Genomic DNA, 11807 nt, shown 5'->3' with positions numbered 1-11807 from the left:
GGTCGGAAACTGCAACTGGGATGCGCGGCGGTGCCGCCAGACGGATCTCGGGATCCTGGGGCGGGCACACCGTGTCCTCTACACCACCCCCCCCGGTGGCAAAGCAACCCCCTCCCCTTACAGGATTGATTTATAAAAAAAACAAGAAAACTTTAGTCTCCTTGACTCCGAGAAACAAAAATCAGCCGCCTCCCCCCCCCTCCCCCCGCACACACGCGCGCCTTCTCTGGTGGCAGCGCAGTCCCGCAAAACTTCGCGGGAGCCCAGGGGTGAGGAAGAGGTGAGCGCGGCCGAGGGGCTCACGCCGCACCGGCGGAGACTCTGCACCGCTCTGGCAGGATCTGGTGATCCCGGGGTTGTTGGGTTTGGGTTTCTGCTGGGGTTTTTGGGGTTTGGGTTGTTTTTTGGTTTTTTTTGGTTTTTTTTTTTTTTCAGCTGAATCATAGAAAGCAATTGTTATGTCTACTAGGATGACATAATTTCTAGGTTTTGTGGACAGAATTTGGCAGCATCCAGGCACCGGATCTAGGGGTTTTTTTGATGCAGTGGTGCCAGGACCTATCAAGCTCAGGATTTCTGAGGACTTCTCAAAGAAAGTAAGCTTTTCTCTGTATAGAGTGGCTGTTGGAGGGCTGTGTCCAAAAACTCTTCCCTTTATGAACTGCCAAAATGCACCAAAGCAGATTGTGTGGTTTCATAACAGCTATATTTGTCCTCTCTTTGAGCACTGAATTCCAGGTATCACAGGAATCAGGTGGTAAATTTAGGCATTCATGACGCCGTCTTGCTGCGAGATACGAAGTTTCAGATTTTTATGATCTGATGTAGTTCAGCAATTAACAGGCAGAGCCCCAAGCTAGCAAGTCCAACTTTGCCCTCGGCCCTTTCCGAGTGCTTTCTTTATAGCTAAGGGTGTAAAAGGCAACTAAAGAAACCTGCTTTTGCATAAATAGCCTGCAGCGCTGTTAACAATACGCAGGTTACTTCTTCTGTACTACTTTGTTTTGAAAATTACAGTTGTTTTGCTACACTCTATTCTGGAGCGCATTACTTTCTGCCACAACCTTTTTTCTTTCTACTTTTTCCCCCCCACCCCGCCTTTCTGATCTAACTATTCGTACTCACTTGCCACTTGTCCTGTCCAGCCAAGGAAGAGGGAAGCACCATGTTCCCACCACATCTGTCCTTTCTGTACTGCCTTGTCAAGTAAAATGTCCACCACCAGCAACTTGTTTTCAGTGTTCTTGCCGCTTCTGTTTCCAGACACACACGCCAGCACACCTGGAATTACAAGAAAGTAATGGTATTCTAAATGCTGTATAAACCTATAATCATTTTATTATGTTCTTGGCCCAGTCTCTGAGTTGCTGGTCCTGTAAGCCACTTCTGTGCGATAACAGGGGAATAAAAATCTACTAAATGGTCCAGGTATAAGTGAAATTTCTTGGACAGTAAGGCCATCATTTTCTTTTTTATACCCATGTCCAGACTAGAGCAGCCGCTAAGACGGGAGTGATGGCCTTGTGGGAAGGCTGTGGCTAGACAGCTTTCCCTGGGAAACACGTGGCCATTTTAACCCCTGGACCAGCAGAGCAGATGAAGTTACCATCTCCAGTTGTCCACCCCACCCTGCTGAGTGGATGTCTGAGCCACCCATCAACCAGCTCTCGAAGCACTAGACTACTACTTCTAAACCAAAATCGGCGATGAATTGTGTTTAAACAGTACACTAAAAATTGTTGGTGTGTTGGTAAAACAAGCTAATTAAACCAACCTCAACTGAATTTCCAAGGGACCTGAGACCAATCAGGTATTTGGTACTGCCTGTGAAATTTGCACCACTGGATCCCACCTTGTGCTTCCCTACACCATAGTGGCCACCTTTCAGCACACACCCCCCCATGGCACCCTGCTTTACAGAGCCGGAGGTCAGCACTCTGCAACAGCCGAGCTCTCCATGCCCCTGGTTGGGCTGTAACTCCGAGAAGCCATGCTTTAAAGGTGTCCTGGCAGGAGACACAGTGTATTGGTTGCTGTTACTCTTCATACCACACGCCTCTTCCTTCTCTCCTTCGCTGGCCCTTCCACACATGCTGGGGAGGAAAGGAAGCGTAGAGCTATTCTGAAGCCCTCTTTATCCTTATCTCTGTTCATCCACTGTGCTGAGTGGTACTCGGGGAAACTTCATTAACTATTAAGAGGTAGATGCTTACAGAGAAAAAAAAAAAAAAAAAAAAAAAAAAAAAAAAAAAAAAAAAAAAAAAACAAAACAAAACACAACCCATATATTTATTGGCAACCAACTCCAAGGTCTGTGTGCAGGAATGCAGTCTTGTACCATCACTAGTCATAGCTGTCTTACATGTAAACTGTTGTGGCCGCAATAATTACTTTATAATTTTACATGTTTGTTCAAGATTCTTGAAGCTTTGGTGGTTTGTTTTTGTTTGTTTTTTTGTTTTTTTGTTTTTTTTTTTCCCCTATAAAGTTTTTAACTACTGTTTTCAGAAAACGTGCTCTTAAATACTTTTTTTTTAAAAAAAATCCTTTTAGAAAACTAAAAAGTAACATCAAAATCACTTTGTTTTTTATGACTGAATAGTTTATACTAAATTGAAAATATTCTTAAAAAGATGCTGAATTTATTTTACTAGCAAAAATTGCTTAAAAAAATACAGCTTTTCTAAGGGTACTGCTTTATTAGCAAGATACTTGTTTCAGAAACAGACATGTTCAATTAGACTATAAAGCTCCACTATATATTGAAAATTATATATAATTTCCATTTCAAAATGGCAATATATACTTCACACACTTATCTGAAAGAGAACAATGAAATATATATATTGCTAGCTTGATTTGACACACTTTGAAGCTATAAATAATTGCTGTAACATAAAAACCAGAAATAAATCCAAACAGACAGAGCAAAGAGAAGATTTGATAAACACCGGTTTCTCCTGGAAAAATGCGAGAAGAATTTAACCGCATTTTCACAAAAAGAAATAAACCATCATAATCCATGATAAAAACTAAATTCAATATTAAAAAAAAATAAAAATGAACCAACTTGATATCAAGACAGAGAATTACACTCAAAAATGCTTTATGCTGAAAACATAAACCTTTTGGACACCTTCATAAAATTGTGCTTACACCAAAGAAAATCCTTCAGCAAAAGGATAGTCATAGTTGAAATATAGTAGGCAAGTAAATTACAAAACAACATTGAATTAAAAAAAAATCCTACTTGTTTTTCTGAAATTGTTTAGCCTAACCATTCCTTCCAGGCATTTTCCCAGTAAATGTGATGTACTTATGGGCCTGTTACAAAACAAAAGGGATGCCATCAATCCAAACAACTCTTAAGCAGCAACTTTTAAAACATAGTCTATAGCAGACTCAATAAAATAGCAACTAAGTATGTGAGGACTACAGCAAACCCATGAAAACCTAATGAGATTTCTGTCTGGTAAATTAACCCTTGACCACATTTTAACCTCCTGATGCTGACTCTTTCAGCAGGTTAACAGTGCTTATTTTATCATGATGCTACTGGCATACAACAAAGTAGTATATAATAGCAAAATAAAAAAAGAAAAAAAACAGAGAAATGAATAGGGCAGATACTTGCCCAACAGCATGGTTTTCTGTAAAGCCTGTGATTCGAATGCAGCATCCAGGACTGAACCTTAAATTAGGAAAAAGGAAAGTACCGGTAGGAAGAAAACACATGATGATTATATCCATATGCTAAACTATCAGATGTTGAATCAAAAGTACATGCAAACAAGTTTCTTCAAAGAAAGAAGGAAAGAAAACAAAGAAGTAATCCCAGTTTAAATGTTTTTAACATATGGATTAATAATACATTGCACACATCATTGTAATTTAGAACTAGCATTGCACAAACCTAGAGGACTCCATAAGTAACTGCATTTAAATGCCCATTTACCTGATAATGCAATGCAAGGCAATTTTCGGTAAACATTTATGTACCAGAAAATTATGCTAGCTGGGAAAACTAAAATTAAGATGTTCCACAAACAGTGCAAGAAACCAAAAGCCCAAACAAATCTTTTCTTACAGAATGGTGAAAAGTAAATTTACTTTAACAGTATTTTCAGCCTTCATCATAACCAAGACTTCAAATTTAGGACTGACTGTAAAAGCTTTAGAAAGGAGAAGGCCTGGCAACTCTCTTAGAACTCTTAGAACACTATTTCTTGGAGCAAAGCAGCCTTAGTATCATTCTGGCTCTGCTAGTAGTCTTCTGCGTAATTCCTGTATGGGCAACCCCTGTCATCTCACTGGGTTTTTTGTGACTGTAAAGTGAGACAATAATTTCTCAACTTGAAAATAATAGTCTACTGTTGAAAATAATCGTCTATTACTATTGATTGTGGCAAACCTAGCTGCATCTAGCTCCTTGTCCTAATCTAGCTCCTTCTGAATTGGTAAAGGGCAAAAAATTGTGTTACACATACATATTAACTTCAATAACAGTTGCTACAAAACAGGAGTGGATCATCTAGACCTATGAATTGATGCTCAGGAAAGAATGCTCAGCTCTGCACACCACCGCAACCAAAGCAGTAAGCAATCCTCTACCACAAGCTACCATTTGACAATTTGACTGACTCATATAAATTATCAGTATCCCATCTCAACAATGCTCATTTCCTGACCAACTGAGCAAATCAAAATAAAATAAAAAAGACACTAGCCCAGGACCTAACACAGCAATAAATGAATCACTGGAAGAACAAAACAAGTAAAAACACTGTAAATTGTAATAGGTTCTTGCAGGGTCGGTGAAGTTCCCAGCTTGCTCTCCTTGCAATTAAACTCACAAAATGGCCAGCCATAATTAAGTGATAATAAATAGTCTGGAAGTCACTTGGATATCAAGCCAGTCAAAGAATTTGTGTACAACGCCTAATCTCACAGATGGCTTCATTTGCATGTCCTCCCTTATGAATACCAAGAGAGAATCATGCAAACACTTCAGAATCCTTCACATACTTTATGTGAGATCTCTGCCCCACTGTAGTTCATAGGGGCTGTAGAAAACATCACATCTCCTGATGCAGTTATAGTCTAAGACAAACATGAGGAAAGGAAAAGGAAGATAAATGCTTAAAGATTGTGTTTACTAAGTTTGCTGGAAAATCTGTTGTTTAGAAGTTGCTCAGTACACATTAAATGGCTTTAGTCATGATTTAAGCTCTCCTGACAGCCTGAAATCCAGAAGACACAAAGATGATACAAAGTCTCCTTTCAGAATCACAGACTCTCACTCAGGATCACTCCTGGACATGCTCAGAGCTTGAGCACAGATATTAACATAGCAGCAAGAGGTCTGTAGGAGAAAGCAGTGCCATTTATTAAACAAGTGGCTATAACGACGAAAAAACCAAACAAACTTCTGGACCGAAAGAAGGGCCTTAAGTTTATCTGCTCTTTTTTAGTAACTGCATCAACTTGGATAGTAAAAAAATATGACCTTTCTCTACAAACGTTCATTTATGAACTTTAGCAGTTACAGCAATGTACAAAACTGTTACTATTAGCAGACAATGGCTATATTGATACTACATCATATTACTGGCATTATCATACCTGCACTATTAATATCTTAACTGTCTGTGACTCTCTCCTCTTTATATCTTAGTCTTTACATGCCTACCATCCTTAAACTCAGAGCTCTGACATCATCAGGGTATTCCAAGAGAAACAATAATTAAGGTCAAAGAGGACTCAGAGTTGCAGTCAATGGCTCCATGTCCAAGTGGAGAGCAGTGACAAGTGGGTTTCCTCAGAGGTCAGTGTTGGGACCAACATTATTTAACGTCTTCATTGGCAAAATGGGCAGTGGAACTGAGTACACCCTCAGCAAGTTTGCCTATGACACCAAGCTGTGTGGAGCGGTCGACATGCTGGAGGGAAGGGATGTGCCATCCAGAGGGACCTGGACAGGCTGGAGAGGTGGGACCGTGTGAACCTCATGAAGTTCAACAAGGCCAAGTACAAGGTCCTGCACATGGGTCAGGGCAATCCCAAGCACAAATACAGGCTGGGCAATGAGTGGACTGAGAGCATCCCTGAGCAGAAGGATTTGGGTGTAGTAGTGGATAGAAAACTGACTATAAGCCAGGAATGTGCACTCGCAACCCAGAAAGTCCAACTGTATCCTGGGCTGCATCAAGAGAAGTGTGGCCAGCACGTCGAGGGAGGGGATTCTGCCCCTCTACTTCAGTCTCGTGAGACCCCACCTGCAGTCCTGTGTCCAGCTTTGGGGCTCCCATCATAAAAAGGACATAAACCTGCTCGAGTGGATCCAGAGGAAGCCACTAAGATGATCAGGGGGCTGGAGAACCTCCTCTATGAGGACAGGCTGAGAGAGTTGGGGTTGTTCAGCCTAAAGCAGAAAAGGCTCTGGGGAGACCTTACAGTGGCCTTCCAGTACTTAAAGGGGGCTACAGGAAAGATGGGGGGGTGGGGTGTGCGGGAAGGACATACACAACTTTTTATCAGGGAGTATAGTGATAGGATTAGAGGGAATGGTTTTAAACTGAAAGAGGGCAGATTTAGATTAGATATAAGGAAGAAATTCTTTCCTGTGAGGGTGGTAAGACACTGGAACAAGTTACCCAGAGAAGCTGTGGCTGCCCTCTTCCTTGAAGTGTTCAAGGCCAGGTTGGACGGGGATTTGAGCAACCTGGTCTAGTGGAAGGTGTCCCTGCCCATGGCAGGGGGGTTGGAACTGGATGATCTTTAAGGTCCCTTCCAAGCCAAACCATTCTGTGATTAAAATCTAAGCCCAGCACGAAGCACATAAATAACAAGACACTGAAAAGCAAATATAGATTAGTTATAGAAATAAAAAATTAAAAGACAGTGAATAGTATTTCTTAATGCTTTTCTAAGTAGTAAAGACCTCTCTTAATAGCAGAAACAAATAATAGAAACCTAGGTAAACCTTGATATTGGTTGAAAAGTATATTTGTGCAAATGCTGGTTTAGCGACAAACCCTGCCCCAGTCTCCAGTTAATTAGGAAGCTGCTTTGCTGGCAAGGGGGTGAGGGGTATGCGTTGTCATTTGTGTTCAGGTGATGAATTAATTATTAGTGCCCATTGGCACTAGGGAGCATGTATTCATTATAGAGTAGCTAATGTAGGAGGAAAGGACTATGTTAACTTCTGTGAGGAAAATGGATCATAGACATTGTTCTCATTTTTGCCATATATAATATCTTCCATAATTTTTAGTTGCTGAGAATGCCAGCCTTTCAACAGGGCTCTGTTGTGCCTGTGAAGGTGCTGAATAAAGATGCCTGTCTCCGCCATAGAGCGCACATGTGTTTGTTCATCAAACTGAAGTGAAAATGTGTCCCTCCTCCCACCCCAAACTGGCATCCTTGAGAGGCAGAGGTAACGAAATAGGAAGTAGGTAGGTATGGCTTCTATCTGTGGCAGACAAAGGCATTTTAAATCAGAGTGTTTAAGGCAGTATTTGAAAGAAAACAATGTATGAGGTTCCTGAGCTTTCCATGGGAACTTTTCCCATGCAAAGCAGAAAGTAAGTAGCAAGTGTGGGGCACTACAGGCTTTTGTTATTGCTTGCATGGCTATTACAGCTATTAGACAGCTATCTACTTCAGGCAGTATTGCAGTTTGGTTAAACTACATTTCAAAGAGCCTAAGGCAAAGTGCTTCTATGAGAGATGGTTGAGGAAAGCATGGAAACCAGGGGGAGGATGGCAATACAGATAAGGAGCTAGTCCTTGGTAGCACTACCTAGCATGTGCAGGTAGAAGTGCCAAAAGAGAAAGTGAACTACAGAGATAAGAAAATTGCGGGTAGGTGGTGACTTGGAAAATCTGATGATAACAAGGTTTAGACTGAGTACTACACAACTATTTTAGCCATGTGGTAAATTAATTCCTCACCAGGAAGAAATTCCCCGGTGGGAAGAAATCACCTAAAAATGGAGCCTAAAATTACATGTACAGATGGAATAAGATGTACAGGAGGTACAGGCCAGAGTCCCCCCAGATGAACTGTGCAAGTCTTCATAGAAATAATAAATTTCACAGAGGTTATACACAATAACATTTAAACCCTTAAGATTATAAAACAGGCACAGAACATTTAGAAACAGGAAGCAATCTTTACATTTACTGAGTTCAGTGTGCTTAAAAACTTTCACTTGCACCTCCCAAAATCTGTTAGCAAGATAGGAAAGCATAATTACAACTGTTTTTCCAAAAAGGAAAATTAGGCTCTTGAGAGCTTACCAAGGATCAATAAGAGGGACGAATGTTGCATGCTGGGAGGATTTCAGTCATAATCAAGGGCTTCATTGCTTCTCTGACCTAGCTATATTGGGTCACCAAACTCAGCTCTGATTTTAGAGGCTTCTTCCACATAGAGTGCACAAGGTTACTATCATTCGCAACTTTGCAATTCATTAGTTTTCAGTATTTGAAAAAGAGGGGAGAAGGCAAGAACATGCAACCTTTGAATGTTAGGAATTTCATTTTTTAAACTGCCATGTTTTAATAAGGCATTCTTTAAGTTACTGGTTTGCATTGGATGTTATTTTGTCATAAAGATTTTTTTTTTGACTGTTTTGAAGAATAAACTATATTTTAAAATCTGCATTCAACCAACCAACCAACCAACGGAACTGAAAGCAAAAGGTGGAATCAAAGCACCGTTATATGCGACAAGGATCAGTTGGGGCAAATATGGTCTAGCCCCACCTGCTACTGCTGCTGTAACAGCTACAGGTTCACCGCAGGGAAGTAAACAAGACTGCACCTTAAGAGAAGCTGCCCAGAAAAGGAGCATTGCTCTCTGAAATATCTTGCTCTGGATCCACACAGTTTTAGGCTTTTCAGGCCTGCACAGCTATAGAAGAATTCGCCGGTGACTTTCCAGTATTGTATATTTTTAAAAATGGTTTAATAACTAAAATAGTACAACTTCTGAGAAGTGCCTGCTGCCTTAATAAGCAAACAGTGTGTGTACCATTCACAAAGAGCGAGGAGGATTCTTGTAGCATAGTGACATTTCATGGTCTTACATTTCTTTCTAACACATTGCAGGCTGGAGAAATTACTCTACTGTAAATGTGAAAAGCCTTTTTTACATAGGGAGTTCCTCATAAGTTATTCTGCTCTATCTATTTTCTTGTGCATATTATTCTACCTATTCAGTTTTATCATTAAAAAAGTGTGACTGAGTAGTAGAACAGAGATTTTGAAGCAAAAGTCTGCATAATCTCCTGGTTTGTTCTGAAGGAGGTGGTAAAGATTTTAACAAATTTTCCACTAATATTCTTTACTCTTTACTGTGGCTTTCTATTCGGTCTCTGTATTTCTTAGGTTGGCACGGTATTAAATTGGGAGGTACCTGCTCTACATACGAGTTTGGAAACACCATAGACCAAGACTTGCAAGTAACTGAAGTTTTTTTGTGAAGGGTTTTCAGAGCATCTGCAGGGAAAAAAGTACTATTGTGAAAAAGATCCGCAGAAGGAACTGCTCTTAAAATGTCATGCATAGAAACAGCAAGGGTTGCACAAAGTTTCCACTACTTTTGAAGAAGAATGTTAAAATAAAATAATAAAATAATAATAAGAAAAAAATCAGTTCAACAAATGCCAGTCAGTCTGAATGGAAATTTTCAGTTTGGCAGAATTTCAGAAATGGAATGGCAGAACAGAGGCAGAAGGATTTGACATTTGTTTGCTAGTGTTTCGAAATCACATCTTGGTTGAGAAAGAGGGAAGGAGAAGAAATAAACATCTCTAAGAAAAACAGCACTATAAAAGGTACAGTTTATGTTTGATAGGACTCATTATGTAATTATATTATGCCATTCTTATCATGATCCATTTTATTTCTTAACCTAAGGTTTAAAATACAGTAATCATATTTGTCTTCTGCACATAATAGGCTTCACTGGCATTCATTTTTTCAATTTTGGTTTGGGTTCATCTTTATTTATTGTAATTTTAGTTTCAAGTGCTAAGTTTAGCTCTCTTTCAATGTTAATTGCTATGTTTATTTTTCTTTTTAATTTTAGAGGCCTGCAGTACAGTTTGAACTGGAGATTAATTAAATTCCTGGTAAATCATATTCTAACAGGAAATGTTGGAATCCCATTGTGAACAGGGCCAGGCTATATTTAAAAAAACCCCAAAACCAACAACTTCTCATTCAGTTAGAATCCAGTGCAAATAAGAACAGAAGCTCAGAACCATGTAAAAGTCCTTAGATTGTAGGTTTGCCTCAGGAAAACCATATGAATGTAAGACTCCTTATATCTAAGGTTACAATCTCTGAAATCTGGTATTTTATTCAGGATGTTCCTGTTACAAACTCTGTTGACTCTTTCTATTATCATCACTATGCTTTCAATGATGGCCTAAGGAAGAAAGCTGGCTTCTATTCACATCTTACAAAGGAAAACTCAAATTTACTAAGCTCAGTCCCCTGAGTCATTGTGATTTTTTTTTTTTCCATACAGGGAAGATACAAAGGAAAGCATACCTGTATTATGGAACTTTTTTGCTTGCTTTCTCATAATGTTGATTTGTTTTATCAACTCCAGTTATTAAATTACATTTTCTAAATGTAATTCATGGCAAAAACATGTACCAAGGGCTAGCACAAGTCAAAGAAAAACCTTCCAAGGAGGACTTTCAATCTTCTAAACTGATACAATGATTTAGTTGCCTCATTCTCTGGGCTAGATGCCATTCTTTACTGTCAAGTTCTCTTCACAGAGTGTCAAAATATTAATTTCAAAAAATAAAAGATACAGGATGAAAATTATCCTTGCCTTCCAGGGAGGTTCATGTCATCATCATAAAGATGCCATCTTTGGTATAAGTTCCTTACATGACATAGATTTAAAGGAGCAGTACTATACACAAAGAAGCATCTTTGCTAAAAACACACATAAAGTTATTCAAAAACTAAATTCCATTCAGAATTCTACCCTTAGGATGGTAAAAATTGGGTACTTGACAGATACTGCTCAGTTTGTAGACAAACAAAGTTAGTTTCTTGGACAGTACTCAAAAGCTTAAGCAATAAGTTGCTAGAGTCATGTATAATGCAACTCAGCTCAAACTATTGACAACATGGACACCAAGGTTATATATACAAAGACAAATTAGTTCAAAAGGCCATCAACACATTACAATGATAAAATGACAAAATATGTAAATATTTTGACTGAATCACACAGTAAAATTATGCATGTTCATGAAGTATTTAACTCTGGAATATGGAAAAGCAGAGAATAAATTCAGCCTTGAAGTTGAGACCTTGAAAAATTAAAGAAAGCAAAATAAGAAATAATTTCTCTAAAATAGGTGTCACCTCTTAAACACTAACAATTTCAGATAAATGTTTGTTACAAAAACAGGGGAAAAGCCCCCCCCCATTTAATACCATTCCACATTTATTCATACAGGAATGTATTAACACCTTTTTATTATTAAATAGAGCTGAAAGTTTCCCATAAATAATAAATATATTGACAATTAAGATTTCCTGATTTGTACTCTCTATATCTTTATAGAATAAAAGAGGGAAAAGAAGACCTTAACCTAGGAAGCAAATGTTTGGAAATTCTGGATGTTCAAAAGTGATGAACAATTTAAGAGCATTTATATTTCAAACTTACCATTGAAAATTAAAAAAGAAAAGAAAAAAAAGAAAAGAAAAAAAAGAAAAGAAAAAAAAGAAAAGAAAAAAAAGAAAAGAAAAAAAAGAAAAGAAAAAAA

The sequence above is a fragment of the Athene cunicularia genome (genome assembly GCF_003259725.1).
Source record: "Athene cunicularia isolate RWA chromosome 2 unlocalized genomic scaffold, athCun1 chr2_part1, whole genome shotgun sequence".
NCBI lineage: Eukaryota > Metazoa > Chordata > Aves > Strigiformes > Strigidae > Athene > Athene cunicularia.
Note: the sequence above shows the minus strand (reverse complement) of the source record.